This window comes from Acomys minous (genome assembly GCF_964271855.1).
Source record: "Acomys minous genome assembly, chromosome: 9".
Lineage (NCBI taxonomy): Eukaryota > Metazoa > Chordata > Mammalia > Rodentia > Muridae > Acomys > Acomys minous.
This window is the reverse complement of record NC_140490.1, coordinates 30,071,568-30,088,510: the sequence shown is the minus strand read 5'-3', so window position 1 is coordinate 30,088,510 and position 16,943 is coordinate 30,071,568. Positions and strand designations below refer to the sequence as shown.

General features: G+C 43.0%; 1 long non-coding RNA gene across 1 annotated transcript; it reads left to right on the top strand.

The window, feature by feature from the left end:
- The first annotated feature begins 358 nt into the window (after positions 1 to 358).
- LOC311605260 lies at positions 359 to 13,669 on the top strand. The gene is made up of 3 exons (XR_014781867.1): positions 359 to 461; positions 6,325 to 6,462; positions 13,499 to 13,669. It is a non-coding gene; the product is annotated as an uncharacterized lncRNA (long non-coding RNA).
- The last annotated feature ends 3,274 nt before the right edge of the window (positions 13,670 to 16,943 follow it).

Genomic DNA, 16,943 nt, shown 5'->3' with positions numbered 1-16,943 from the left:
GTCACAGGCTCCGCTGAGAGATGGTAGAAGGAATAAAGGAAATGCTGTACACACCAATGGGCAAATATATACTAGATACATAGATTGTTTCTGTTGTGGTGGCGAATTCACACCCAGTGTGTTGTATGGCAGCTTCCTCTGAATTGAAACACTGCCTCCAGGAGGGAGTGGAACACTCAGGAGACTTAGGAGGTAAGCAAAATGTCACCTGCCTGGGAGAACAGAAACTTAGAAGTTTCTGGAGGGTCTTTCCCCGGCAGTATAAAAGAAGAGTGAACAGCTGCTTACAGAGGAGACTCTGAGCAACAGAAGCGGAGAGAAGCGAAGCTCTGACTGCGGACTTGCCGGCAAGCTGCACTGAGACTGCAGCTCCCATGAGTCAGCACCGCATTGGCATGGTGTTTCCGTTGTGGGTGGGTTCTTCCGCGATCCAGATGCTTTTGACTCATCCTTGCCTCCTGGTAAGTAACCAGTCACCCATACTGCTGTCTGTAACTCCAATTTAAAAAAAAACTCGTTGGTAATAGGATTCTGATAGTCATCCAGGGCATTGCCAAATTCATTCCCTGGCGTGGGCAAAGCATTGAACACCGAGGAAAGAAAGAAGACAGTGCTGAGGGGAAAGATAGGAACAGCTTTAACCTCTTAGGATGGTGGAGGCCTTAGGCTGGGAGTCTGTTCAATAGATGGTGGCTGAAGTGCTCCCCTGGGCCCCCACTCTACTCCTTTTCTTTCGTGGCCCTGCCTTCTGCTTTGTTCTCGCAGCATCTTCTGAGAACAAGAAGCTGCAATCCCAGGGAAGCAGCTTGGTAACCTTGTCCACCGATGTCCTCTAAGTATCCTCCAGCCTGTGGGATGCTGTTGCAATCATTACTTCTGTGTGCTGTGGCTTTGCTTTCTGCAGTGAGTAGCCGTGCATGGATATTGCATCGTTTTCAGAGAAAGTTTGTCACATGGCAGTGTGCAATAGCAAAACATCACTTCCTACACACTAAATATTTACAATTACTATGTGTCAATCATTTCCTGATTAAAACTATGGGGGAAACCTGTTGGTTACAAACATCCCCCAAGCCTTTATGATAATGGATTTGACTCACTTTCTGTGAGCACTTACTCAGTTTGCCAGATGTGTTTATCACATTTACTTATTGAGGTTTTTTTTTAATCTTGTCCTTCTATGTGTACTAAATTGTCTGCTTTTCCTTGTGAAGCAGACCTGAGTGCTGTGCTCCTATGTTCCCTAAGTATCTTTGAAAGACAGAAAGGTTTGGGGTTGTTTGTTTGTTTGTTTGTTTGTTTGTTTTTAATTTCTCTTTCCCAGAAACATCCTGTTTGTGGACTCTGAGAGAGATAGAAATAAGTGTGAATTGCTTTTTGTAGAGACTTGAGTCATTGGCATTTGGACTAAACAGCTGAGACAGTGCTCGTCTGTTTCTTTGTGAGACAAAGAACTGAGTTCTGAGAAAGGAGATGGATTGAAGGATTGCCCACCCCCTTCACCTCTCTCTCTCTCTCTCTCTCTCTCTCTCTCTCTCTCTCTCTCTCTCTGTCTCCCTGTCTCTCTGTCTTTCTCTCTTTCTGTCATTATGAAAGACAAACCTCAAAGGTTCTGAGTGTGAATGCAGTCTGGCCCTATTGAGTTCTACAGGAAACTCCTAGGGCACATGGCTCCTGCAAGCATGAGACTTGTCACCCAACATCATGGTAAGGGTAGTATGTAGGATCATAGCAGAGATTCCTACCTTTGGAGATCTTATAATTTTAGAAATCAGTGAGAAATGCTATAAAATAGGAACATGGTATTAACTAAAGTACTTAAATTTTTAGGCCTGGCTATATTTTTAATAAATGCAAACATCTGTCTGTTTGTAAGTTCCTTGCATTTATCCAAATCTATTATCCAGATGGATTTCCAGCTTTAAGATAATTATGTAAAACAGCATCCTCCTTTTGAAAATTGGAGCATCTTGTGGGATACAGAAATTGAAGCTCCATCTTGGATCAAGCTGTCTTGCAATAAATGAAACGGCTACCTCCTAAAACATAGACTATGGAGAAGGCAGAGTGATGGTCAGTGAGTAAACAAAGAAGTCTCTTCCTCCATCTCAAAAGTCCCACAAGCTTTTAGTACAAGCTTAAGAATTACAGGAATCTGTCTGTGGAGCCAGTGGCAGTCACTGTGGCTACCTCCAGGAGCCTTCATAAAACAAAGAGCTGGTGATGAACTGAGTTGAGGGGGGTCCCCGACTACATACTTCAGGGAAAGGTAGTGAGACTGAAAGGAAAACAGAGTCCTGAGTAGAAAGCTGTTTCTACGACAAGATCCACAGCTTCCTACCAAGGGCTTAGCTCTGTGTTTGCATTAGCATTGGCACTATCCCCAGTCATCATACTGGATGGATCTTCACTTGGGAAAACTGAAGTGCTCCCAACAAGGATTGCTTGGGAATACAAATGCCTGGCTGCCTGTGCAATCTAAAATTAGACACAAGGCCATAAGTCCCATCTTAGCACACAAACTTCCCATACCTCTTTATCATCAATAAAACAATGAGTTAAGGAGAATTACGTTTTCGGTGGAAGCTATGCATTTGTGTATGTATGATAGACAGGGACAGGTAGTGGAAAATGAGAATAGTAGACTAAAGAATGCAAAGAGTAGAAAAAACTTAAGTGAAGTTTACAAAATATTTTCAAATAGTTCATAACAGAAGCAAGAGGTAACAACAAAAACAATTCTAATAAATACAAACATAACAGACAAAGCAATAGGTTAGTATATATCTTTTCCCTGCCATGGTAAGCTGACTCATTATAGCCTTGAAGAAATGGGGCCAACTGACCATACCTGATACTTCCAGGACTGTGAACCAAATAAAGTCTTTCAAGTTGCTTCTCCCAATTTCAGGTTGCTGTAATGGAAAACTGAGTAACATAGAAAGAAATATGTTAGGCGCTGAAGTTCAGTCGAGCTGGGGAGAGTTTGAAAAAAAAAAGAATGTATATATCAGAGTTATTAAAACAAAGGAGGAATCCCAGATTAGGCATAGACCACACCCAAAAAACAATTTCCAACACAAAGAGATCCTTTATTAAACAAGGCAGTGAGCCAAGGGGGCTGCATCTGAAGCAGACAGCAAACGGCTTTACAGAAATGATTTTATTTTATATTAGATGAGGCTTATTAAGTGAGTATGTGGAAGTATCTAAATAGGAGAACCTAACGGTTTAGTAAGGGAGAGGGAAGTGGAGAGGGCAAGACCTGCTGGCCCCATGTTTGCTATGCCTGCTAGGGTCCTTCAGGGAGTATCTGTGGTACTGGCTTCCAGATGTATCTAGCTCATTCTCATGAAGGTCACATGTGTCCCCTATAACTGGGGTAACAATCGCTCAGGTATGCTGTCACAGGAGGTGACAATCAGTAACTATGCAGGCTTCTTGTGGCTGCAGTAACAAATCACTGCAAACTGGTGACTTAGGGTAACTTTGGCTTATTTTGTCACAGTCTAGGAGGCCACAAGTCAAAAATCAATGCTTAATCAGGGTTGGCTGCATCAGGCGGCTCGAAGGAGAAAACATTTTGTCTGTATCTTGCTCCTCGCTGTGGTAATTCTTGGGCAGTCCTCAGCCATCAATAGATACAGCACTCTAAACTTTGCACGAGCTGTCACATTCTCTTCCCCAAGCATCTCTGTGCACCCTCACTTTTAAAAAATATGTTTTTAACTGAAATGGAATTGCATCGCTTTACTCCTCCTTTTTTTTCTCCTTCCAGTCCCACCCATGCCACATCTCAATTTGATGGCATTTTAAAATATTGTTACATATTTCTATGTATGTGTATGTATGTACATGTATGCATAAATATATAGATACAACCTGCTGGGTTTGTTTTTGTTGTTGTTTGTGTATGTGATTTCAGAGCTGGCCACATGGTACAACCACAGAAGCCAAGACAGTATAAAGGTGACCTGGGCAGAGGTCAAGGACATGGGCTGGAGAAAGGAATGGCAGAAGGTGGTCTTCTCAGGCCGGAGAAGGTGCTGCAACTAGGGGGGAGAGAGCAAAGTCAAAACTCATAGAGAAGGAGGGATGTGGGGCAAATAATACAAGGTTATTTGATAAACACTTAAAGAGTCATATTATTTTATATTTACCTAAAATTATACATAGTACATATAAGCACACACACACTTACACACACATACTCACACTCACACACACTTACACTCACACACACATACACTCACACATATCTCACATACACGTACTCACACTCACACACATGTATCACAAACACAGGCACATGCATATGCAAATCACACATGTGCATGCATACACACACCACACACAGACAGGTGCACCTACAGGGACACATGCAACACACATACGCATCACACATACAACATACGCATGTATACAGATACACACATGCAACAGAGAGAGAGAGACACACACATGCAACATATACACGTGCACACCTATACAAATACACACATGCAGACAGAGTGAGAGAAAGAGAGAGAACACAGATATACCGAGGGCATCAGGATGATAGAAATCTTCTTACTAACGCTAAAAGCCAAGACACAATAAAATTATACCTTTGAAACTCCAAGGGAAATGATTCTCAACCTGCAATTTTCTGTCTCCTAAACCACTAGTCAAGGATGAGAATAGGAAAAAATGTTCACTTTCGTATTTCAAAACAATTGCTCTCAGAGAATCTTTTTTTGTTGTTCCAATAAGACTGACGAGTGGACTACAGTGTGGCGGGGATGGGGGCGGGCGGCTGTGCAGAAAAAGCTCTTCAGTTCAGGGTAGGAAAGGAAAATCCCAGAGCTCCTTCCACAGAGATGGCAGCCCAGGTTGGAACTGGGCTGTGGTTCCAAGAGAAATCTCTTGGGGAATACACTGAGGGCTGGTAGATAGCTTAGTTGGCAACACGCTTGCTTTGCAAGCATGGGGACCAGAGTTCAAACCCTACAACTCATTCAAAAAGCCAGGTGTAGTGGTACTTAGTTGTAATCTGGGCACTGGGGAGGTGAAAACAGGCAGGTCCCTGGAGCCCAATGGTCAGGCAGCCTCTCCGGGAGACACTGTCTCAAAAGAAACAAAAATCCCATTTTTCTGAGAAAGTGCCAGATAGCTTTCCAAAGTGGTTGTGCTAGTTTGCATTCCCACCAGCAATGTTCCTCTCTCTTCACATCCTCGCCAGCATGTGGTGTCATTTGAGTTTTTGATCTTAGCCATTCTGATGGGTGTAAGATGGAATCTCAGAGTTGTTTTGATTTGCATTTCCCTGATGATTAAGGAGGTTGAGCATTTCTTTAAGTGTTTCTCAGCCATTTGATATTCCTCTGTTGAGAATTCTCTGTTAAGTTCCAAGCTCCATTTCGCAATTGGGTTGTTTGGTTTTGTGGTGTTTAATTTCTTGAGTTCTTTATATATTTTGGATATTAAACCTTTGTCAGATGAAGGGTTGGTGAAGATCTTTTTCCACCGTTGAGTGGAGAGTGAGATCTGACTCTCACACGAACTCTGGTGCCCGTTTTCTGACCACATCCCCTGGATGGGGAGGCCTGGCGGCACTCAGAGGAAGGATAGCAAGTTACCAAGAAGAGACTCGATATTCTAAGAACATATATAGGGGGAGGAGGTCTCCCCCAATCACAGGCATAGGGAGGGGAGAAGGGGGGAAGTGGGAGGGACAGAAGAATGGGAGGGAACAGGGGAAGGGCTAACAATAGAGATGTAATATTAATAAATTAATTAAGATGTAATAAAAAATAAACATAAGATATGACTATGGAAAAAAAAGAAACAAAAATCAACAAAACATGAGGAGGGACTCCCGAGGCAGTCTCTGGTTTCTACAGTGTCTTCCTTTTGCCCAATGCATGCATACCAAGAAACCAAGAACACTCTGAAACCAAGAAACTGCAAGTTAAAAATTGTGAAAATCTACATGGAAAAGCTATTTGGAAGTTACCTGGAAATGCAGAAAGGGTTCACTCATTTCTGCGTAGTAAAAATGAAATCAGTTGGAAAGCCAGTTAAACATAAGTAACTTAACACATTAAACCAAATGATGACACCTCATTTGACTGAATGGTGAGAAATATTTACATAGTCATAGTAACAGAAACACCAAGGTGTAGTTAATCAAAAGCTGCAATATAATTACACAGACAGGGTAAAGAAAATGCAACATAAATGAACCAAAAATCTTCATCTCTGCAGAGAATTTGGTGAGTGATATCTAAAATCCGAGAAACAGAGAAAGTAGTTCAGGAAATCTGTTCACTTCTTTCCATGTAGAAATGCAGGGTAGTGTGGAGAAATAAGAAGGCTTTGCATGAATGAAGTCTCCAGTGAACATGTGTTGTCTCCATGAGACGGCCATGGCAAGGACCTCAGCCTCAGACCATTGGGAGAGAGACGAAGCATCCTCCAGAGGTGAGTGTCAAAGGGATGGCGAAGCCTTTCTCTGGTCCATGAGCAGATGTTGACAGTGTGAAGAAAATGTCCATCCCGGCCTTCTCCACACTAGACACTTAAGGCTTGAAGCCTGTCCTCCTGAGGAGAACGCTCCTAGTGAGAGAGCTAGCCTGCCTCCTTGACCCAGCTGTACATATAATGGTTCAGCTCTGTATAAGAAACATGCTGACCTTCTGAGGCTCCCAGATCACCTGATCCCAGCACATATGTATACATGTCTGTGTGTCTGTGTTTCTTCTTTCCTTCACCACCCCAGGCAGTCCCTGGAAGCTGTGTGAGGACCTGGCAGGGTAACAAGCTAAAGCAACAGCTAAAGAGCCCAAAACTGCTGCTACTAAGGACAATGATATGTGTCTAAGGGCATTGGGTGTGTCTAAGGGCATTGAGAGTGTCTAAGGCCGCTGAGTGTGTCTAAGGGCACTGAGTATGCCTAAGGGCTCTGAGTGTGTCTAAGGGCGCTGAGTATGCCTAAGGGTGCCGAGTGTGTCTAAGGGAGCTGAGTGTGCCTAAGAGCGCTGAGTGTGTCTAAGGGCGCTGAGTATGCCTAAGGGCTCTGAGTGTGTCTAAGGGAGCTGAGTGTGTCTAAGGGCACTGAGTGTGTCTAAGGGAGCTGAGTATGCCTAAGGGCTCTGAGTGTGTCTAAGGGAGCTGAGTATGCCTAAGGGCTCTGAGTGTGTCTAAGGGACCTGAGTGTGTCTAAGGGCACTGAGTGTGTCTAAGGGACCTGAGTGTATCTAAGGGCACTGAGTGTGTCTAAGGGAGCTGAGTATGCCTAAGGGCTCTGAGTGTGTCTAAGGGACCTGAGTGTGTCTAAGGGCACTGAGTGTGTCTAAGGGCACTGAGTTTGTCTTGGTGACTGGGTGTTTGTGCTTCTATTTGTTTCCCAGAGTTCTCCAACTTGCCATTTAATTCCAGAGCCAGCTTTATTTCTTTCACTACTAATTACCTCAGGAATATTCTTTTATTTAATACTTGTATATGAAAATTCTATAACACTAAGAGTCAAGATCACAGTGACAGATGTGGGTCCCATTGACATAATGATTCTGATGAGTCACTTTTAAAAATCAGTCGTTAGTGCCCAGTGTGTGTGTGCTCAGCACTGTGTCCAAGGCCTCAGTGCAAGAGGTTAGCCATGTCTGGGTGTCCTCCTTAGTCACCACCAATTTTCAGGAAGTTCCACTCACACTGAACTGCCTCCAGGGAACGACCTCCTCCATTCTGCCTTACCTACTATCCTCATGCTACCCCACTCCTCCTGCATTGCAGTTTGGCTGTCTTTTAAACATGGGTAAGTCTTGCTTTTTGAGGCTGAATTGTACCCTCCTTCTGTCTTCTCTGATTTGGTAGTTTGGCCTGAATAGTCTTCAAATGCACAGCTCAGTATTATCACTGAAAGTATCACAAGTGACCCTATAAATCTGCTTTTCTAGTCCACTCTTTTGGTCTTAAGGCTAAATCTTTAAGGACTAGAACAGCATATCACCTATCTCCCTGCAGGGGCAGCAACTTGAGGTCCTTCAGCTGCTGCTTCCGTTTATTACTCTGCAAATCCCTCTAGCAATCTCAAAGTTGTTCAATAGATGTGCACTGAGCCAATGTAGCAAGGACAAACCTCTTATGTTGGTAACTACTGCTGCATAAAACAAAACAAACACGCACACAAACAAAAACCCTCTATCACTCATTCTCTTGTGACTCTGAGAACCAGGCACTATAAGCAGGTTCAACTTCTGGTGCCTTTATGTGGTGCTGGTGCAGTCACAGTTGTGGTTGCACTGTGTAGAGGTTCTACCTAAGGCCAAAACATCTAAGATGGTCCCATTGCTGTGCCAATTACATGACTAAGATGACAGGAAAGATACAAGCTGGACAGGTGACTGTCTGTGAGATTCCTTCTTAGTGAGAATCACCTGAGTCCCTTTCTGTGAGAACTAGATCCCAAGAGGACAGAAACACTAATTCCCTAAGATGTGTGCTCAGAACATACCATATAACCTGTGTCACACTCTATTGGACAGCCAACTAGCCCCTATCTCTTGGTGGGAGTAATGACAGGTACATTCAAAGATGGAAGAAAATTGTTGGCATCTGTCTTTTCAAACAATGTACATTTGATAAATCAATTACTTGGGTAGCTAACTAGATAATTATTGCACTGAAATAAAATAGTTTTTCTTATATTATCACTAAGGGAGTCCAGGTGAGATTAGGAGACTCCCTTATTGTGCATTTTTGTTTCAAAGATGAAAGGATTGGATGAGAATGACATAGGAATAGCCATACTCAGGTGTGACAGTCACATATAATCTACAAACTATAAGGTGCTTGTATAGAGAGCTTTGCAGGCATGGAAGCCCACCCTATATGTTCAGCATCAGGAGGCAGAGGCAAGAATCCCAAGGTCAAGACCAGCTTAGGCTGCTTAGCAAGATGTTGTCTGGAATCACAGCAAACAAATAAAGAAAAATACAAAGAGAAAGAAGGCCACGGGTGCTTCACTGACCTCAGGAACATCTCAGGAGGAGTCCCCAGATGGGCTGTCTAAGGCTGCTGACTGCTTTTAATCCAAATAACACCAGGCTTACAAATGATCTCTTATATGTAGCCATTCTCCCCTGGAGCAGTCTTTCACAGTCTCACATTTAAGAGAACATGGGGCAGAATAATAAGTAGATACACCTGCATTTTAGATGTGCACGTTACACTAATTAAAATATACAGCAGCCATGGCTTTCGGATTACTTCCTGTCATTGCCACAATCAGTGACGCCAGCTTTATTACGCACTATAGCACGTCCCTTACAATAAATCTTCATAAAGCCTGGAAATGGTGTCTGACGATGACATTCCAGCCCGAGCTCCTCTTTTCTCAGAGCAGGACGGAGAAATGAGGCTTGGTTGCTTATTATTTAACAAGACAAGCAATATAAGTAAGAGCAGTCTTAATAGAACTTATGCTTATTGCTGTCGTTATTTGGATACCATGCTCTCATATTCCAAAGTATGTTTAAGTCTTGAGTAATAGCAGCCACTTAAAAGAGTCAACCTGGTCACTGAGCGTCAGGAGAACTAGAGACCTGCTGTGAAATTGTAGGCCCAGCAAAGGTTGTGTCACTTCAGCTGTTAAACCTTAGGTGAGTCTCTTGATTCCCTGCACCTTGCCCTCTTCAGTTCCACAAAAGAAAGCAGCTCAGTGACTCTGATCTCTCACAGATGGGAGAAAGACAATGAAAGCATCCCCCACACTATAAATCTCTAAGCAGATGGGAGGGAAGACATTGACGAAACAATAAACGAGACAGCAGAAGCCATAAAGAATCAAAGGTAGGTCTAGACATTCATTTATTTAGTCATTTAATATTTTATTGAGTGTCTTGTGTATGTTAGGCACTGTGCAGAGAATGGGAGCTTTGCAGTGAACAAGACAGATGACCACTATCAGCTTACAGTAGGGAAATAAATACAACTGATGCCCTGGAAATGCTATAGAAGAAAAAAGCAGAAGTGACATCTATGAGAGAAACAGGGAGAACTGACCTGGTGACCCTTCCTGTTATAGAAACTAAGTATGTAGGGTAGAATGAGACCAATAGATAAAGCAATAGACACGCAGAAGATCCTATGTAGAAAGCAATGTGAAGACAATTCTAAAAGTTAGATTCCTGATATGCTGTGGCCATATGGTGGGGTAGGAGGTACTCTTCCATTAGAGGTCTAGGGGAGGAGAGTAAGGCAGAAGAGAGAGGGAGAGTGAGAATGGAAGGATTCAAATGAGGGGATGACATTCGGGATGTAATTTGAATAAATTATAATAAATTAATTTTTTTTAAAGTTAGATTCCTGTTATTCACATTAAAGACAGGTGTGAGCCCTTTGGTCTTTTACTCCCAACACTTGGACTCAGGAGCAGATAGGGTTATGAGTTTGTGTCAAATAAAATGTACATAACCAGTTCCAGAACAGCTAGAGCTGTAGGCACAGTGGCCTATGCTTGTAATCCCAGCCCTAGGGAGGCAGATGGATGAATGGGACCCCCTGGCCAGCCAGCCTAGCCTACACAGGCACAATCTAAGCCAAACAAAGCCAAAACCAGGTGACAAGTCTCAGAGTAACAAAATCCAAGGCTGTCTGTTCTCTGGGCCTGCTTATGCAAGGGTCTCACAATACAACCATGACAAAAACAAAGAGTGAAAAAGAGAAACCTGATGCAGTGGTACCAGGCAGTGAGGGCAGTGTCTCAGCAGAGGAACCAACAGTAGAAGCAAGGGACTTAACCTGAATCCTGGTGTCATTTGGAGGGGGAGACCATGCCATTTCTTCACAGAATTGGGAAAGAGAGATGGGAACTCCAAGATTTCTGGCTTGAACAGCTAAAGGGGTGACTCTCCTGTTTACAGAATTGGGGAGCCGAAACAGGTTTGTAAGAGGAATAAAAAAGCACCCCCATGGAATTCTGCCTTTGATTCCCCAAATGCTGCTATTGAGAAGACAGCTAGCTAGAGAATCTAAGCATGGACCAGAGAAACAGCCAAAACCTGGCTGGCCAAGGATGATGCTGTTGTCTGCTGACATCAACTGCAGGAGGGCTATCCACTCATGCCACTGTGGCACTGCCAGGTTGTGATTGGTGGGAAGTGAGTGACTTTTCTTTTCAGGTCATGATCAAACCTTTCAATTCACTCCAACACAACCCTTCCTAAGTTACTCATTCTATATGCTAGAGGGGAGGGAGCCATTGCCAGAGACATTTGGGTTGCACAGCATGTAGACATGGTATGGTAGAGCCTCCCCTTTACCTTCTCCACTTTGCACTCCCTTCCTTCTTCCTCCTTCCCCTAAGGATTCTGTTCAAAGTAGAAGCTTGTTGTAGAGGTCAGGATAAGCACTACCAGACATGCAGCCTGAAGGCAGAGGCAAGCAGTATGGATGCCCGATGATTCAGCACGCGACTTCTACATGTTGGGTAAAGTTCTGCAGTTCTCTGTTGCTGCCTTCTGGTGGCCATCCACACTTGTCTCTCTAACCTTATTTTGTGACTGAATGGGGAAACTCAATCTGAGTTGAAACACCTTCTAGCTTCCTGCAGTTACTTTTTTCTGCCCCAGGTTACACTAGGGCTGCCCCTGATTTGATAAAGCTGGGAACTGGAGGACCATGCTTTGCCCTTGAGACAGCTGCCATAGGAACCCATGACAGTTTGAAGTTAAGTTGCAAGCACTTACACACAGTGTGCCTTTGACCTCGTCCTGTAATAGCTCTCAGCCTTTATTTCCCCAGTTGTGAATTGGTGATAGCCACCTGGGGCCAGGGAAGTGAAAATGGTGGCATCTGAACACAGTGCTTAATATCATGTTAAGAGTCTATAGTTTTAATTATTGTTACTATCTTTACATAGAGTAAAAACTTTGGACTTGATTTGGGACCACACATCCCAGGCTGGTAGGAGCTGAAATGAGGAATACAAAAACATCAGGTTAAAAATCAGCTTGAACCCATCTCTGAATAAGGTGAGAGTGAGTTGTTGTTAAGATGATGGGAGCGAGGCTGACCTTGGGAGGACATCGCCAGTTAGTTATAAAGGTTTTGAAATGTTTCTCCAATGATCTGTCTTTGAGAAAACAAGAAGGCACTACCATCTTGATAATGATATTTTCCCCTAAAGTCTTAGGTATTGTATTGTCCAATTTTTCCAGGTGACCAGGTTGACCACACCCACCAAGAGATAAGGATGTAGTGGCATAGAGAAAAAAAGAGGAGCCATTCCTTGTAAGCTATAGGAAGAAGTGATCCAAAGGCAGCTAGCTCTTTAAAGACTATTTATTGTACGTTACATTTAGAGACAGGCAAACAATGCTGTTTAAAAGGGTTTGGATTTAGGCTTGGGCTCTATGGTGCAAGATTTGAACATAGAGCCTCACCATAGATGTAAGCAGTCTATACCACTGAACTAGATCTTTATCCCAACTCCTTAGATTTTTAAAAATGTTACCTTATTGTTGTCTAGAGATTTTCCACTCATGTCTGTGTATGCGTATGAGATCCTCAGTTATTCTAAAAGCATCTTATTTCTGCTCCATTCCTGACCGCTCACCTCACCGTGCATCTGTAATGAGACAGCTGTTTAGAGCAGGCTTGGGAAACCGAATCACAAAGAGCTGTTCACTGTGGTCTCTAAGTGGTTAGGAGTTGAAGCCAAAGCTTATGCCAATCTTCTGGAATTTATATTTGTGGGGTTTTTTTGTATGTTTGTTTGTTTTTACTATTAATCAACAGCTGAATGTTCCGTGACAGTAATGACTGAGTATTCTGCTGACGCACTAGTTTGAATTGCCACAAGGTTGCCTCCTGGGGGTGTGCGTCTCAGGTCCCTACTGTTCGCTAGGACTTTCGAAGTGTATTGATGTCAGATATTACCACGTTACCATGGTAACAAGAATGATTTTGCCAGCCTAGCACCCTTCTTCATTTTTCAGTAAGAGTTCCTTGAGTTTGCTTTGGATTTGGTACCCTGCCTATGAGATGGTGTCTCAGTAGTGGAAGAGGTCCCCAAACAGCTCCCTACGGGAAGTGCCTGGGTGTCTCACCCAAGTGCAATGAGCTTCTCTCTTTAAGGAAATTTCATCTTGAAGTGAGACAAATATTGACTGAAATGTGAGGGAACACTTAGCTTTTCCAGGAAGTTCTGAAAGTACTCTCCATACATGCCCATGGCTGTCAGAGAGCACTGATAAACTTTTTCTATAATAATCCAGATACTAAAAACTTTAGGCTTTGGGGAGTGCAGAGTCCTGGCCTCAGCCGCTTAACTGCTACTGTCATGGTGGCAGCCATATGCACATGGTTCATGGTGATTTGTCCGTGTTCCAGAGGATCTGGGGGAGGCAAGATTTACCTGTGGGCTACAGCTGACAAAACTGCAGGTTTACAGATTCAGAGGTAATTTGGTTCCCACTCTTCACTAAATCATTCTAACTTTTCTTCTTGTCCTCAGCTTCCTGCTTCCTGAGTAAATCTCTTTCTGCATGGAGCATCATCACCATCCGTCACTGATGACTGCCACCAAAGAGCTCTTACAGATAGTGAGGTTGTTGGCTAGTAAGTGAGTCAGACTGAGTGCTGCTGTGTACCAATGCATCTTCTTGTCATGCCCATTAGTATATAAAAGAATAGGGGAGACACTTTAACTTTTTCAGATTCATTTATTTTATTTGATGTGTATGAGTATGTTGCCTGCATGTAAGCATGTATTTATGTATGTATGCATGTATGTATGTATGTATGTATGTATGTATGTATATGAACCACATGTGTGCCTTGTGCCCAAGGAAGTCCCAGAGTGATGTCAGATTCCCCTGAAACTGGAGTTACAGATGGTTGTGAGACACCATTTAAAATGTGCTGAGAATTGAGCTTGAGTCCTTTTCAAGAGGAACAAATGCTGTGGTTAAATGATGACTTAAGAAAAGTTTCTGTAGATGGTGACACCCACACAGAAATAACGGTGCTTTGGCAGGTGTTTAGAACAATTAAAAAATGGAATATTGAACTTGGCCATGGTTCAGTTGTATAAATTTGCATTGGTCCTTTGCAATGAAGTAAGAAATGGTGAGTTTATAACCTGTCTAAATAAGCATTCCAAGAAAAAAAATTTAAGCAATCAGGAGATTTATTTTTAAAATATTTTCAAGGGTTTAGCAACATGAAAAAATGACATTTACTTGTAGTGTCGATTAATCCAAGAAAACCTAAGCTGTGCACATTGCACATCTCCGGTCCCATTTCATACCAAGCTTTCCCTGCTGGCCTCTCAGAATCCCTTTAGGGTCTCCCATTCTGTCTTCCAACTGACATGATTTCATTGTCAACAATGCTTGTCCTTTCTGTCTCCTACAAGTCTAAGAGAAAGTAAATACTGCTGAGCAGCCCATTTAGATAGAGCAGATAAAACTGTCTTTCCACAGCCAGGCACTAGAGCACTGTCTGTGCCCTTCAGTACAGTGTGTCTGAGATGAGGACATGACCCATCCAGGTAAACACAATCAAAAATGGTTGTCTGTCAAGAGTCTCTGGTGTTGCTAACCAGAGGAACACGGTAATACCAGCCTTGTTTGCAGCGGTCTAAGAGCCCATTTTACCTCTGGTCAGTGGTGTCCCTGGGACTGAAAGCTGATGGCCCTAGGAGAGTCGCTTTTAGGAACCACATGTACTTAGCAGCCTTAGAGTAAGATCAGTAAGATCATTGTTCCAACTCCAAGAGGAGAATCTGAGCCCAGTAGTGGTTGCCTTGGACCCTCCTGTACTTGCAGACTTCACTTGGGATAGACAGAGTGTAATACTCAGGTTTCAGGGCTCTAGCAGGAAACCGTGTTTGTACAACCTTCACAGCTTTGCTTACATTCTATTTTGTGTTTCCTTTTAATGATTAGCAGTTTCATTTATCCTCACACAAAATATCTTTTAAAATGAATATGTCTGAACTGGAGACATGGCTCAGTGGGTCATGTGCTTGCTATGCCAGCATCAATATGAGTTTGGGCTCCCAAATCCCATGTAAAGGCAGACAAAGTAATGTAAGTCTGTAATTCCAGTGCTCCCTGGGAGAAGGCGGGAGGCAGGTACAAGAGAAACCCCAGAAGATCGTAGAGGACTAGCTAGCTTGGCATATACAGCAGAAAAGCAAGGGGCTATCTCAAGAAAGGAGGAAGGTGGAGACTGGTAGCTGAGGTTATATTTTTACCTCCACATAGGTGCTGTGGTGTATGCATGTGAGTACACACACATACACACACACATATGCACGCACATACTCATACAAAAACTCATGCACAAAAACACTCACACACCCAGGCACACAGACACAGACTCTCTCTCTCTCTCTCTCTCTCTCTCTCTCTCTCTCTCTCTCTCTCTCTCTCTCTCTCTCTCACACACACACACACACACACACACACACACACACACACGTGTGCCTATACACACACATGCACATATAAATGCACATGTATCTCACACAAGTATTTTTATTGTGTCAAAGTTTTAAAACATTAAATTAAAGAAAATTACAATGACTCTCTTAAGTAGACACTATTTTATTTGACAAAGGAGGCAGGCCCTGCAAGAGTAATTTACTCCAAGCAATGCAAGTAAAAGACAAGAAGGACTGTGTTCTGAAACCTAAATCTCTATTTGGATGTGAAGCCTGGAAAAGAATGAATTTCACCGTTGCTGGCAAGAGAGTGATTCCAAATAATTGACTCAGGGGAACGTCTACTGAAGACAAACTCCCTTCAAATAACAGCTGAGGTCTTCATAACTTAAAGCTGTACGTTGGCACTGTGTATGAGACGCTGGGTGTGGTGTGGACACGGAATTTGACAGGCGCAGCAATACTGCAAGGTAGGCTTGTTTTCTTTGTTGTCAGGAGAAACCTGAGATCTATTTGCTCAGTATACCACGAGGCACAAAACAGAAAGAAGCCCAAACCAATCTCTAGATGCTCCCCAAACCTGCACCTTATGCTGCCTTCCCAATCCCAGACCCTGAGTTATACAAGGTTGAGCTGGTCCATTTTAAGAAGCATGCTGTAGACCTCAACTCTCATACTTAAAGCCAGGAGTGAATTGAATACACTCGCTCAACAAAACTCCATACTAGTCCAGCCAGGTTACTCCGGCCCTCAGTTTCCCATAGCCAAATTAACCAGCATTTGGAATGGAAGTTATACAACAAATGTCAGTGCAGCAGGTTGAAAATTATAGCTCGGACAGTCTGGTGGCTGAAGGAATAATGCGAGACTCACAGATAATAAACAGCAGGCTTTGGATGGAGGAGCATGACATTAAATAATTGAAGGCAGTGAAAGCAGAACAGGGGGGCCAAGCCTACATGGCTCTTTGTGAAACTGAGAAATGGAATATTGATGTTTGGTTCGAGCACTGAGAGCTCTCTGGTTAATTACATTCCTGGGTAAAGTCAGAGAATAATACGATACTTACATTTTTCAGAGAACACAATAATTTCCAATCATTTGCTGGGAAATTGGTTAACTCTCTAGCTCACTTTCTTTCTGTAAGACCTGGAAGAACATCATATTGACTAGAACATTGAAATCTGTAGCTTTTATATCTCCTGCTTTTATTGCAAATTCACTGAGCACTTGCTTTTCCTGGCATGGCTCCTTTTCATGGCACATAGTGCAACAACAACCCAAGTGACAATTAGATCTAGTTGGAAATCTACTAGAAGAATAGCCATCCTCTTTCTGACCAGCTCTACCATACGCAGCATAATTATCTTCTTATCACTCAATGTCTTATATGTCTGCTTGAAATGTTTGAAATTGTGGCTTAGGCACCAGTGGCAAAGCAATTAATGCAATGGATGATGTACAAAGTTAGCTGGCCATGGTGTGCAGAGCTTACTAGAGGGGCCTGCAT